Source organism: Pleurodeles waltl, chromosome 1_2 (assembly GCF_031143425.1).
Source record: "Pleurodeles waltl isolate 20211129_DDA chromosome 1_2, aPleWal1.hap1.20221129, whole genome shotgun sequence".
NCBI classification, from domain to species: domain Eukaryota; kingdom Metazoa; phylum Chordata; class Amphibia; order Caudata; family Salamandridae; genus Pleurodeles; species Pleurodeles waltl.
Genome location: NC_090437.1, coordinates 568,606,926 through 568,621,622, shown reverse-complemented (window position 1 = coordinate 568,621,622; position 14,697 = coordinate 568,606,926).

The window sequence follows — 14,697 nt, the reverse complement described above, 5'->3', positions numbered from 1 at the left end:
GAGTGGTAGATTCTGATCAGAAAGGGGTAGACAGGCCATGTTTAGTATGGCCAGAATGGCAATAGAAAATCCTGCTTATTAATGAGGTTGGATTTTATATTACTATATTAGAAATGCCACTTTTAGAAAGTGAGCATTTCTCTGCACTTAAACTCCATCTGTGCCTTACAGCCTGTCTCTAATCCACATCTGGCTGGGCTGGTTGACAGCTCCCTTGTGTATCTCACCCAGACAACCACAAACACAGGATACTCAGTCACACCTGCAATCATCTGCTCATTGAATAGGTCTTCCTGGCCTGGAAGGGTGGAGGGACTGACACTTACATTTCAAAGGCTAGTGGCCGGCCCTCACACAATGGACTGCCAAACCCCCTACTGGGACCCTGGCAGACAGAACTGTACTGAAAGAGGACCTTGTGCACTTCAAAACCATTCTTTGAAGTCTCCCCCAATTCAAAGGCATTTTTGGGTATATAAATTGGGTCTCTGACTCTACTAACTCAGACACGTCTGGACCAGATCCTGCAACCTGTCAAGAGGAACTGCCTGGATGCCCAAAGGACTCACCTGGACTGCTTTGCTGTGAAGGACTGCTGCCTTGCTGTTGCTCTGCTGCGTTGCTGGCCTCTGACGTTGCTGAGAAGTGCTCTCCAAGGGCTTGAATTGAGCTTGCCTCCTGTGTTCTGAAGTCTCAGGAGCAAAAAGACTTCATTTCTTGAAGAAACTCCTTGTGCACTGAAATGATCAATGCAGTGCCTGCATTGTGACCAGAAATTTGCCACATAGCCCTACCGGATAGACGCACAGCCGAGCTGGAACAATGCAACTTAACTTCCTGAGTGAAGAATCGACACAGCGCCTGCCGTGCAGTGGAAAATTTGAATCATTGCCATACCAGATTGACGCAACGCTTGTGACTTCGTCCCGCTCGCCCAGCATGTTCCCCGCATCGTCCCTGGGCATCAAAAGATCCCCACATTGCAGTGAGGAACCAAAACTGCACACTCAAAATTGATGCAAAGCCTCTTGCAGCGTGGAAAGAAACAACGCAAAGTCTGTGCCTCATCCGAAAATCCAACACACACCTTCTTTTTCCACACATCTCCTCCTCTGCGGTCTCCATGCATGATAATTTTGACGCAAACCAGGTACTTTGTGGAAACAAGAGACAACTGTTGACTTTTAAGATCTAAGACTCTTTTCTTCTTACAAAAGTGATATTTCAACTTGTGCTTATTGAATCTTTAGCATTTTGACCTTAATGTAACTTGATAAATATCATATAATTTTTCTTGACCTGTGTGGTGTATTTTTGTGGTGCTTTCACTGTGTTATTGCATGATTTATTGCACAAATACTTTACACATTGCCTTCTAAGTTAAGCCTGACTGCTCAGTGGCAAACTACCAGAGGGTAGGCACAGGATAATGTAGATTGTGTGTGACTTACCCTGACTAGGATTGTGGGCCCTATTTGGAGAAAGGTGAATACCTCTGCCAACTAGAGACCCCGTTTCTAACAATTGAACATTGTAATTGATACCTCCCTGAACACTCACATCACATCACCATAATGTGAGCTCATAGTTTCTTCTTCTCCAATGCCCTTCAATAACATCTCTTGGAAAGGAACTAGCTTCTGAGTTCTTCTGTATGATATTTGATGAACAACATGTAGACAAATAAGTGCATAATCTCTTTTAGTATACTTTCTTTTAGCAATTATTTATTTTTGATATGGCTTCCACTTCCCAACAGCCCCTTTGTTCTACCAATTGAGATCTTTTTAACCAAGAAGTGCTGCAAGACACACCAACTACCACTATGGGCTGTGAGAAAGTAGAATTATGTATATTATTTAAAAATAAAAAACAATCTCCTTTGGTTACATCTTTAGTTTTGCATTTCTCCACCTTATCCAAATATTGTCTGATCACTTTGTGTTTACGAACACATTCTCTTACCACCACATCCACAACACTTATCTTACACAACATTTTAGTGTAAGTTGGCTTTTCCCTGATAAACCAGTCATTATATGGGATGTAATTAAATGGCACTTCTACCTGAGATGTATTTTGATATCCACCTTAGAGGCTGTGGCTGGTTGCACACACTTACTAGAGAATGTGTTCAAGCCCTCAAATAAACAGTTAGCTGCTGGGCAATATAGTAGTATTCTTTAATGTTTGATATTATATTACATTCTAAAAATCAAACCTTTTCTGTGCTATGAAATTATTACCACCATCAGAATCCAAGATTTCAGGCACTCATTCTTTTGAAAACACCTTTGTCATGAACACAATGCCATTTTCAGTGTTCTGCAGAGCTACAAAGCCATAACAGACCCATTTTAAATAGTAATCAGTCAGTACAAATAACATCCTCATAGTCTGATGTTATATGGAACCTCAAAATCAATAGCTAACTTCTGCCATGTATGTCCAGGTAAAGGATTTAAACAGACATTTCCTTGTTGACTTTCAATTGTTTATCAGATAACAAAAACTGTGACTCTTATTAACAAATTCTTTCAAATATACATCCACACAAGACTACCAACAATGTATTCCTAATAGTTTCTGAGTGTCTGACATGGTAGCATGTGCACTGTGTGCAACGTGAACCAACCTGTTTTAAAAAAGTTAAAGATTACAAATAACCCTTATCTAGTTATGATTTCATTTTCTATATATACTCAGTAGCCACTGGATGATATTGAACCATTATTTTGGTCAGATTTCTTGCTGGTGGTCAAGCACTCACTAAAAATGTCTTTACTTCATTTAAAACATGTAACCATTCACTAAAAAATGCATTGAAAACTGTGTATAGCTGTCCCTAAAGCAGCCACAATACATTATGGTGGTCATTACAACCCTGGCGGACGGTGTTAAAGCGGCGGTAAGACTACCAACAGGCCGGCGGTAAAAAAATTGGAATTATGACCGTGGCGGAAACCGCCAACAAAGACAGCCACTTTAACACTCCAACCGCCACGGCGGTACAGACAAACAGCTTGGTGATCACCGCCAACAGACAGGCGGAACTCAATGTACCGCCCACAGTATCACAACCTACCAATCCGCCACCTTTTCCGGGGCGGATTCACCGCAGACAAAAACACGGCGGAAACAGGTCTTCGAAGGGAAAACACTCACCTCTACACACCCCACGAGGAATCCGGACGCCATGGAACCAGAGCTGCACATATTTCCAGCCCTCATCTTCTTGCTCCTCTACCAGGAGCAAGAACGCCGGCGGCGAAGACAACGGTGAGTACTGCACCTACAACACAGGGGAGTGAAAAATCAGGGACACACACACGCAACTCACAACACCCCCACCATCACCCACGACAATGCACACACTAATACATATTTATACATTATAGTTACACCCGCCAACCCCCCGGAAGAATGCAAAGACAAAAGGAAATGAGTGTAATCATTGTAATCTATTAAAATCAAGTACACAAAAATATATATATACACCATAAACAAAATATACATCAATCTTAGTAGTCAAGGTAGTGCAACAGTTTCTCAAGTCTCTACAGTGGGTGCCTTGCCCACTGTTCCATCCTGGGGAGTGCAAAGCCACAGTCTCTCAAGTATCTACAGTGGGTGGGTTGCCCACTGTTCCATCCTGGGGAGTGCAAAGCCGCAGTCTCACAAGTCTCTACAGTGGGTGGCTTGCCCACTGTTCCATCCTGGGGAGTGCAAAGCCGCAGTCTCTCAAGTCTCTACAGTGGGTGGGTTGCCCACTGTTCCATCCTGGGGAGTGCAAAGCCACAGTCTCACAAGTCTCTACAGTGGGTGGGTTGCCCACTGTTCCATCATAGGGAGTGCAAAGCCGCAGTCTCTCAAGTCTCTACAGTGGGTGGGTTGCCCATTGTTCCATCCTGGGGAGTGCAAAGCCGCAGTCTCTCTAGTCTCTACAGTGGGTGGGTTGCCCACTGCTGCATCCTGGGGAGTGCAAACCCACAGTCTCTCAAGTCTTTGCAGTGGGTGGGTTGCCCACTGCTGCATCCTGGGAAGTGCAAAGCCACAGTCTCTCAAGTGGATAACAGTCTCCACTGGTTCTGGAGGGGGCCTGGTGCCCAGAGTGCTTCATCCTGCTAAGGACAGAGGTAGTGGATGACAGTCTCCACTGGTTCTAGAGGGGGCCTGATGCCCAGAGTGCTTCATCCTGCTAAGGACAGAGGTAGTGGATGACAGTCTCCACTGGTTCTGGAGGGGGCCTGGTTCCCAGAGTGCTTCATCCTGCTAAGGACAGAGTTAGTGGATGTGATACTCCACTGGTTCTGGAGGGGGCATTGTGCCCAGAGTGCTTCATCCTGCTAAGGACAGAGGTACTTGATGTGATACTCCACTGGTTCTGGAGGGGACCTGGTGCCCAGAGTGCTTCATCCTGCTCGTGACTGACTCAGTTGCATGAGTGCCCTTGGCGCTCATGGGCCAGCGGTACTTGGAGCGGCGGTGCCCTGTTCAGCAGTGCTTGGAGTGGCGGTGCCCTGTTCAGCGGTGCTTGAGGCTTCGGTGCCCTGTTCAGCGGTGCTTGTGGCGGCGGTGCCCTGTTCAGCGGTGCTTGGAGCGGCGGTGCCCTGTTCAGTGGTGCTTGGAGCAGCGGTGCCCTGTTCAGCGGTGCTTGGAGCAACGGTGCCCTGTTCAGCGGTGCTTGGAGCGGCGGTGCCCTGTTCAGCGGTGCTTGAGGCGGCGGTGCCCTGTTCAGCGGAGCTTGGAGCGGCGGGGCCCTGTTCAGCGGTGCTTGAGGCGGCGGTGCCCTGTTCAGCGTTGCTTGAGGCGGCTGTGCCCTGTTCAGCGGTGCTTGAGGCGACGGTGCCCTGTTCAGCAGTGCTTGAGGTGGCGGGCTCCTTTGCAGCGACTCAGCTGCTGGCGGACCTCTCTGTCCCAGCGGGGCTTGTGCTGGCGGTCCTCTTTAGCCCAGCGGGGCTTGTGCTGGCGGTCCTCTCTAGCCCAGCGGGGCTTGTGCTGGTAGTCCTCTCTGTCACAGCGGGGCTTGTGCCGGCGGTCCTCTCTGTCCCTGCGGGGATGATGGCGGTGGTCTCCTGGACAGCGGGGATGATGGCGGTGGCCTCCTGGGCAGCGGGGATGATGGCGGTGGCCTCCTGGGCAGCGGGGATGATGGCGGTCTCCTCCGCCGTGCTGCTCTTCCCAGACTTGACAGGTTTCTTGTGGCCCTTCCCCACCTTTGAAGGTGTCGCTGCTGACTCCACTCTCCCATCGGGACCCCTGGGAGCGGCTTTGGTGGCTGGAGTCTTCCCCCTCTCCCGCCAGGCACTGGCCAACTTCTGATGCTTGATAGATGGGGGACTGTCCGTGCTGTGGCTCCGTGCCACACTGGCTGCCCTGGTGGCCGGTGCACTCCAGATTCCGGTGACTACAGGCACCACTGGTCCCGGAGATGTTGGTGCTGAGGTGCTAGGTTGGGACCTGGAGAGTCTGGACCTAGGAGACGGACGGGGTGGGGGAGGTGTGGGAAAGAAGTCAAGGTTGGACAGGAAAAGTTTTTGGGAGACACTGGGACGGGTAGCTAGAGGGGGTTTGGGAGTAGAGGAAGAGGTTGTGGTTGTAAGAGGTGTTCGTTTGTTGACTTTGGGTGAAGGTGCATGCGCTGGAGGCTGTCGTGAGGTGGATGGCTGTTGGGTGGGTGTGTGCCTGTGTTTGTGTATCTTGGGAGGTGGCGTCACAGACACACTGGGAGAAGACACAGGGGACGTGTGGATGGTAGTGGGGGTGGTGACTGCACGTGAGCGGGGTGTGGTGGTGTGTGTGCTGGTGATGGCAGTAGTGGCTGTAGATGTAGTGCATGCAGGTGTGAGTGGAGACAAGACTGGGAGGGAGGAGGGAGACGAGGAGGAGGGGGACACAGTGGAGTCAGTGGATGTTGGTGTGTCTGCATGTGTGTGATGCTTGCGTGAGTGCCTGTGGGATGTGTGGTGCTTATGTTTGCCAGAACTTCCCTTGTGTGTTGACGTGTGTGCATGCTGGTCTGAAGGTGTGCTTGGGAAAGGTTGGGGTACAGGGGATTGGGTCTGGGTGGAGGAAGTTGGAGGGGGGAGGCTAGAGACGGGGACAATGGCTGCCATCAGTGCTGAGGCCAGAGTCTGAAAATCTCGCTGAAGGGCCGCCTGACCAGAATGAATGCCCTCCAGGAATGCATTTGTTTGTTGTAACTGCCTTTCTACACCCTGGATGGCATTCAAAATGGTAGACTGCCCAACAGTGAATGACCTGAAGAGGTCAATGGCCTCCTCACTGAGGGCAGCAGGGGTGACTGGGGCAGGGCCTCAGGTGCCTGGGGCGAAAGTGATGCCCACCCTCCTGGGTGAGCGGGCACGGGGCAAAGGCTGAGGGGCTGCTGGGAGGGCGGTGCTGGTAGGGCGGTGGCGGCTGTACCTCTAGATGCGGGGGGCACAGATGTTGCCGCCACCACAAGGGAGCTCCCATCAGAGGACGAGTCTGTGTCGCTGGTGTCAGCTCCTGTCCCCGCCGTGGAGCTCCCCTCGCCCTCCGTCCCACTGGTGAACTCTGAGTCTGTAGTTTCGCCTTCCATGGACATGTGGGATGCAGTTCCCTCGTGCTCCGGTGCCACTGCTCCTCCGCCTGATGATGCTAATTCACACAAGAACAGGGAGTCTTCATCAGGTTCGGTTTATGATTTTGGCACTGCCGGGATGAAGCCATCCTGCTACCAGATGTCACTCACAAAGGCCCTTTACATAGCTGCCTTTACATCAGTATAGGTCAATATACACATCACCACTCATCATACTTAGTTTTGCTTCTCCTTCCACTTCCCTGATGGTACTTTTAGCTCTTGTAATTCCCTCTTCCGTAAGAACTTTCCTAGATCATAGATCATGTCCTGGTGGTGAATTCCTCTTCACTAGATTTGTTCCTGGATCCTACAGCTAGTCTCACCCCTTTATATTTGATTTCTGTACTCTTCTCTATATTTGTTCCAATCTACACTCTGGTCCAGGTATTCCTATTCTCTGTCTTGTGTCTCCTGGTTCCCCTGGTCTTCCCTTTTCCAGGTCCTCATTCACCCTTCCCTTTATTGGTGCTTTCCTAATTCCCTGCACCTGGTTAAGTCCTTGTACCTGACTTTTCTTCCTGCACCTGTGTTCCACCCCTAATCCTCCATCTATTTACACCCTTTGAACGCAGAGTACAGCAGCTTGCAACAGACTTCTGCTGAGTCTCCTAGTGCTTTGTTGTGTTTCTCCTCTTGTTATTACATGCTTGTTCCTTGATTCTGCTTCCATTTTTCCCTGTACTCTTTTTCCTGTTTTGGGCTTTTTTATAGTATCTGGTCTGTCCTTTGTTTTCCTGCATACCAGTTCCTATGTTAGCTATTGATCATAGTCTCTTGTCCACACTCCTCTTGTTCTTCCCTGTTATATGCGGACTCTTGTGCTCTGTGTTCTTGTTTGCCTGCATATTTCTGTTTTGTCCTGTTTGAGTGAAGATTTTAATTAGCCTTTTTTTCAGAATTTCAGCTCTGTGTATTCCCATTCTGTTCCTGACCCTGATTCCAGTCCAGTTTTTCTCTGACCTCAGCTTCCATGTTGGTGGCCCTTGTTCTGTTCCCCATTGTTCTGTCTTGTAGATATATTGTAATTTTGATTGCACTAGCTTCCAAGTGTGCCAGTTAGACTCCAAGCACCTCATTTATGAGGCACTAGTAGCACACTGCGCCACCGGAGCGTCATTTTTTTTTTACACTCCGGTGCCACAGTGTGCCAGCCCATCTTTACATGGCCACACAAAGCCACCTTGCATGGCTTTTCATGGCCTTGTAAATATGGATCCCTTTCAAGCATAACACTCAAGGAAAGAGGCGTTCCATGATTGTTGCATGGGGTGTTCGGATTGTGTTAGATTACTATCCCACCTCACGGGTGGCGTAAGTGTGACACAACAGGGTGAAGTATCTTTATTTCTCCTAATGTTTTCCTCTTTCCATGCATGCTGCAGAATGGAAAACATCTCTTGTGATTGTTTTTGTGATTTTTTTTATGCAGGAAGGTGCACAATTCTGCACAAAACCATCATCCCCACAATGCAGGCACCCTTGTAGCATGGTGATGTTATGCAGCAGTTTCTGCACCAGAGTAGGAGGAGAAGACAGAAATGCATGGTATCTTGTAGTTATGGCACATTTCTGCTCTTTACTGGTGGTGCAGGGTGGCACTTCAAAGCACTTAGTGTGCCACCCTTCGCAACAGGACCTGTAAATGAGGCCCCAAGACTTGTGCCTTTGGCACAGAGAACCACCCAGTGGTCCTTCTCCATAAGAGATGCTGGGTATCTTTTCAAACTTTGAGAGATTAATCTGTTCCTATCTTTCATATAAGATCTTTTTACCTTAATGAGAGATCATTATCCAAAAAGCATACAAACTATCAATTATGATAGTTTCTATATTGTGTCACTTGTTTACCTTTTTTGTTGAACTTGTATATCCTATGGTTTCCCTTTGCAAATGTTGTTTCCTAATTGAAGCCTGTTCCTGTCTAATCCAGTCATCAACTGCTGTGCTCCCCTGATTCACAGCGTTCAAGTACTTAATTGCATATGTTTTACCCCAGCACTGGAGATCTCTTTTTCCTATAGAGAGCTCACACCCCCTAAATTCCAGTTTTGTCTTGGCACTCACCTGGCTAGTCTCCCATAAGGGACTAATCTCCCAAGTAGTTCCATCAGGAGAAACTGATGGAAAGGAATATCTGTGGGCGGAGATCACTATTGGGGTGCATATCTATGTGGAAATCTCTGCAAAAATAAAAATACCTCCAGAACAGCGTATTCTATTGTCGAGAACAATAGACCTTAAAATCAAGTAAGAGAGGCTGCCGCATCTTTGGAAGAACAGGCATTTAATTGATTATAAATTATGTTCTTCTGAGAACTTAAGTCTTCTTCTCCCTCTTCTGCTGTTAAGATGGTTAAAGAGCTCAGGTTCAGGGACCAGCCATCACGACTCTAACACTCTAGCTTGGACATTAGGGTCAAGTTAGTTTCGGAGTAGTGAAAGAGACCCGGCTGATTGTTCTCTGCAGTCTACCTTCAAGGAGTGTAGAAAGGAACATAGGAATGAAGAGGAGGATAGAAGAGAGAAAATGAGGAATGAGAAAGACAACCAATGCAGAGAGGAGTCCAGATATTATGGTAGTATTAGCAAAGTTGGGTTGGCACAATCAGGTCATTCCGAAAATGAAACTGGCACAGCAACCTACTCATCGGTCAAGTCTCTCTTTATAACACATTTAAGCAAAGTAACGTTGCACTGACTTTCTCCTAGATAAAAAAATAAAAGCAAGGAGAGTGAAAAGGAACTCTTTTCTCAAATTATGCACCCTTGAACACCCCTGCAAGTTGTTTACAACAGACTTGCTTTTGGCTGTCCTGGCCCTGCTGATGCTGAAGAGAAAACTTTCACCTTTCGGCATTAAATAAACTGCAAGAATGCCAATATGATTTCAACATTTATTCATCAGGATATGTGAAAAAACGCTCAGATTAGCCACAAGAAAAAGCAATTTATGCAAAGAAAGAGGTCTGCGCCGGCTCATTGCACTACATTAGTCGAAAGAAGGAAGAGGCCTAAGAGATGACAGTAAATAATTAGAAATCATTTCATCTACAGAAGATCTTGCATGTCTATATTTGTTCTGTTATTAAACTTATTATTATTTTTTGGTTGTGTAATAAATCCATCAGTTTGTCAGAAAAAGGCAATTAATCAAACCGCAGATGCCGGCCAGACAGCACCATGTTTGCCCTTCTGCAGTGTTCATGGTTCTCTTCTCTTGTTTAGAAATCAAGAGGCGTTCGCCTAAAAACCCAGAAGGAGTTTTGAAAAGAAATCACAAATTTGAAACTTGCTAACTTTAGAAATGTAGGCAAATGTGAAAGCATGATTTCAATTACTGTAAATTTCAAAGGACAGTTTCTTCATTTGAGATTCGAGATGTATTTACTATAGTTTTGTGTAGCTGCTAGCATGTCGAAACGCAATGTAAAAGGTAGTGGACAAATTATACCCTAGCGCAAAATTGGGCTTGGCCGTGCACAAAAATGTTAGTAAATATTCCCCTTCTTCTCCTGAGCCTGTGTTGCATAGAAGTCTAAATATGTGTGAAGGGGAGGCAGCCACTACTTTTTTCCATATTGGGAGGATATTGTTACTAGAACATGAGTGCTGTAGCTAGAGCTGTGCTTTCATATGTATAGAAACCTCTTACAGTACGGCCGGAAGGGGTAGTGTGAGTAGAAAAAACGTGGGATGTCAACATGAAGGACTTCTCCGAGCAGGCTGAATTGACAACTGTGGTATTTACTTATCCAGGCCATCCTGGTTCATTGAAGATGAATGTTATATTATTCTTTCAGTGACAGCTGTTCATCTATGTTGTGTCACTAAATCATAAACAATACTAAGGGCCCGATTATGAATCTGGCGGTCGGACAAGCTGAACGGCAACCTCGCGATAAGGAGACTGCTGCGGAGCTGACAGTATCCCCACTAGTCCCATTACAAGTTTTCCACCTGGCTGACCCGCAGAAAACAAGGTTTCTGCAAGTCAGCCCAGTGGAAACTGAGCTGCAGCATTGGTCTCGGCTCCACATGGAGCTGAGGCCAATGCTGTCTCCCGGTGGGCCCCCTAGTATCCTCGGAATCCCCACTGTAACCGCCATGGAAAGGCTGGTGGCAAGTAGAGTTGTAATCAGCCAGGAGGTGCTGAACTCAGTGCCACTCTGGCTGAGTACAACTCAGACTTCCATTGGACCATCAGGAACCATGCTCCCTGCAGGGACGGTGGTCCCTTGGCGGTGCGACCGACAGGGTCATAATGTGGCAGTCGGACCGCCACAGTTGCAGAAGTCTGACTGTCACTGCGAGTCTGGCAGTTCATGGACCACCAGCCTCACAATAAGGTCCTGAGTTCTTCTTGTTGTGACCCTCTTGAACCTGCGTTCTTCTGTTTTTATTGGCGGTAGACCCAGCATGCTCTCCTGTCCTGCTCTAGCCAAGAATGTCTCTGCTCCTCCCTTCGCTTCCTGAGCTGTTTGTGGAGCAGGGTGTACTGTCCGGTGTTTCAAATGTGTTTCTGGGGTAATTCCATGCTGCAAGGTCCGAGCATCATTGTCATTAAACAATCTCATCCATTGACCCAAACCTTATTCAGAGCTCCCTTCCTGTTTGGAAGTTTTTAAAAAACAGCATAACAATGTTTGTTTCCCTTACATGCCTACATCATTATAAACAAGTTGAAGTCATAAAGCTATTTAACACAAGAAAACATGGAATGTAAGCAGAATTTATTTTTTTACTTGTGGCACTAAAATACACAAACTAGATTCAAAGTTAGTTAAGATTTGAATGAGGATTCAGTAAATTAGTGCACATGGATCATATGCACTAAGAGCTGACTCTTGCCACGAGGACAAGTCTGCACAGAAATGTATCTCTGACCATATGACAATGCGTTTGCATAGGTGTTTTTCAAATGTATATCAAGTTAATTCATATGTTTCTCGGTGTTGACTACTGAAAAAAACTTTAGAAAGGAAACATCTCAATAATTAAAGGGCCTTGTCTCCCTTGAAAGAGACATGTAATTTAAGAATATTAAATTAGACAGTTGATTGATGATTTTAGCTCCCATTAAGGGCTAGGTGTGTTGGGGTTGGACTGTGTATCCAAAAGACAGTGAGCATCAAACACATAACAATGGTCTAGGCAATTGATTTGGATAAAGCAAGTGCTGACTGCTGAGAACTGAGTTAATCGTATTCCTCTATCCCACTGATGATACTTCTAAATAGGATTTAGTTGATGAGTTTAGCGGAGATGGAGGCCCAAATGTTATGATAAATAATGATGATTTTAATGCATTTGAGGAAATTGCTTTACTTGGATAAAGGTAATGCTTGGCAAAATATAGAGTCGAGAGGCTAAAATATGCCGAAACACCACTGTGTCTCTTGTCTAAGTGCATATTCTTTAAAAGCACATCACAATGAGACTCTCATTAAGATTCTCACAGAAGTAACTATAACTCCTCATTGAAGGGATAGTCATTGGTAGGTTCATCCCTAAATTGCATTTAAGAACCACCAAAGGGTAACAGGGCCTGGTTTTTGGTCTGCATTGAAAAAAGCTGACAGTTCAGCCATGAATCCACACATTATTGGAGACTTTAAAAAAGTGTTAATGTCCCGAACTCTATGCTAAGGTTCAAGCTTCCTGAAAAACAACAAGAAGTAAATTGCTACTCCGGGAGATTACTCAAAACAACTCATAGAAACACTAATGGTAGGAAGGTATCACCAATAATTCAACTGGGTGACCTGCAAAAAATGATATGAATATGAGGAAAAAGGGATCTGGCAGTTTCACTGTTACTTAGAAAACACTACAGTACTTTCTCGCACACTGTACCCACTTCTATTGTGCAATCTGCATCTCAAGTTGGAAGGAATAAGTAAAAGTTGTAAACCTGTGAGGAGCAATTGCAAAACACTGATGGGCATTCTGTAGTAGTGAGAGATGACACCGTAAGGGAGCATTGCACTAATCAGACAGCCATCATCAATTCATACATCCTAAAGCTTGGTGATGAACCTCAACAGACTATATACAACCGTTGTCTACAAAGCCAAATGACATTAACACAGTAAAGCATGAGTTTCACAGGTCCTTATCTCAAAGATGGAGAGACAGAAACAGATATATCCTCTGTTCAAGGAATAGAAGTTCATCACACATAGGCACTTTGTATTTGGTCCGGAGAAATATTTGATCCATTCTTACCACAAACATCCCAAAATACAAAAATCAACACCAGTACCTTACATTCAGCAGATTTGTGAATCATATTAATGTGCAGAAGAATACACTCTGGGAAGATGGCAATAGCAGTTCTCCTCCATGCATCTAATTTATTGATTGTACATAACTTGTATAATAGAGTTTTCAAATGTTGAATGTAAATAGCCTGCAACCCAGACTCTTTGCGTCCTGTAAATTTACCAAGTAATATCATCCAAAATAATTATTGTCCCAAACATATTTCCCACTAAAATACCATGTATAACCATGCCAAATTATCTATTTACTTGTATACTGCTTACTCATTTTGATACCAACTATCAAGAGACAATTGTCAACATAGGGAGTGCCAAACTTAAAACTCCTGTCATCAGTTGACAAAATATAATAGAATGTAATCCTTAACTTGCAGCCACGCATAGAAGCACTGTTTACAAATGCCATATGTACCAGTGTGAGAAATTGGATTACTGATTGAAGAGGGTGAGAACCCACTTCAAATAATAATCGCAATCCTTGTCAAGGTGAACTTCAAAAGTTACCAAATAAACTTGTGCTTAACGGTCTTGTCGCTTGGGTCACAGCAGTCAGGCTTAACTTAGAGGCAATATGTAAGGTATTTATGCAGCACACAAACAGTAATAAAATTAAAACATGACGCAAGAAAAATCCCAAACCATTTTTGAAAAATATAGCAAAGAAAATAAATAAAAAAAATGACACCAAAATGAACAAAATCCAATCAGTAAAACTAGAGATTATTCAAAGTCTTTACTGAAAAAAGCTCAAAGCGCCACTTGCAGTTATCTAGTCGTGCTAGACTGGGGTAAAGGCATAAGTTCAGGCGGACTGTGATGTAGCATGGATCGTATACGGAAACCTGGTTAGGCCTGCTGAAGAGTTACATTCTCGAGTCTGGGGTTAAGGAGACTTCTGGTGCGAAAAGCTGCTTTGGCATAATGAATGCTCATTGCAGTAGTGAAAAGGTAAGGCCGTTGCTTGAGGTTTGTGTTGACCGTTGCAGAAGTTGTTATTACTGTAGCACAAAGTGCAGGTTACATGTTGTTGGTCGTAATAAAAGTCACTGTCAGTGTGAAGCGCAGGTGCCACTGGAGCTTCATATTGGTGATAATAGCATGTTTGCGTATACAGAGGAGTCTAACTTCAGTATTTTTGCTTTTGCTTTAGAAGGAGCTCCCACTGATACCAGCCAAGGGTCCAGGACCTGGGAGGGAACTCTTAGGGATCAGGACTCACTTCAGAAGAGGATAGCAGCAGTGATCAGGCAGGTCTATACAGGTCCAGTTGGTGCTGGTCTTGCTGGGCAGTTGCAGGGAGGCCTCTGGAAGCTTGTTGGGCCCCTATAGTTCACACAGCAGCTACTGGAAGCTTGCTGTGTCACTACAGTTTTCACAGCAGTTAAGCCAACTGACCACTGGAGTTCCTCTGAGTAAGTTAGGATTAATAAAAGCAGGTCCAGTTTTCCTTTTTACAGCAGTAGGGCAGTCTTTCCAGCAGCTCTCAGTCCTCTTTCTGAATCTTCCACAGGTCCAGAAATGTTCTTATATAAGATTCTGAGAGTGTCTTTTGTATTCCCAGTGCCAGCCTGTGGATGTGGGATAGCTCCTTTGTCTAATCTTTTCCCTGGGTTTGGCTACAAACTAGTTAGGTTAACAAACAGGCATGCCTAGTCATGAGCTGCATTGTCAGTGGCAGGGGAGGCAGCCCTTAGAAGTTAGGAAGGGTGTGGGCAACCCCTGAGACTGCCTTGTTGAAACTCAGGAGGGATGAGTGCAAGCCCCCTGGAATCCTGCTCAGTTTGTTTA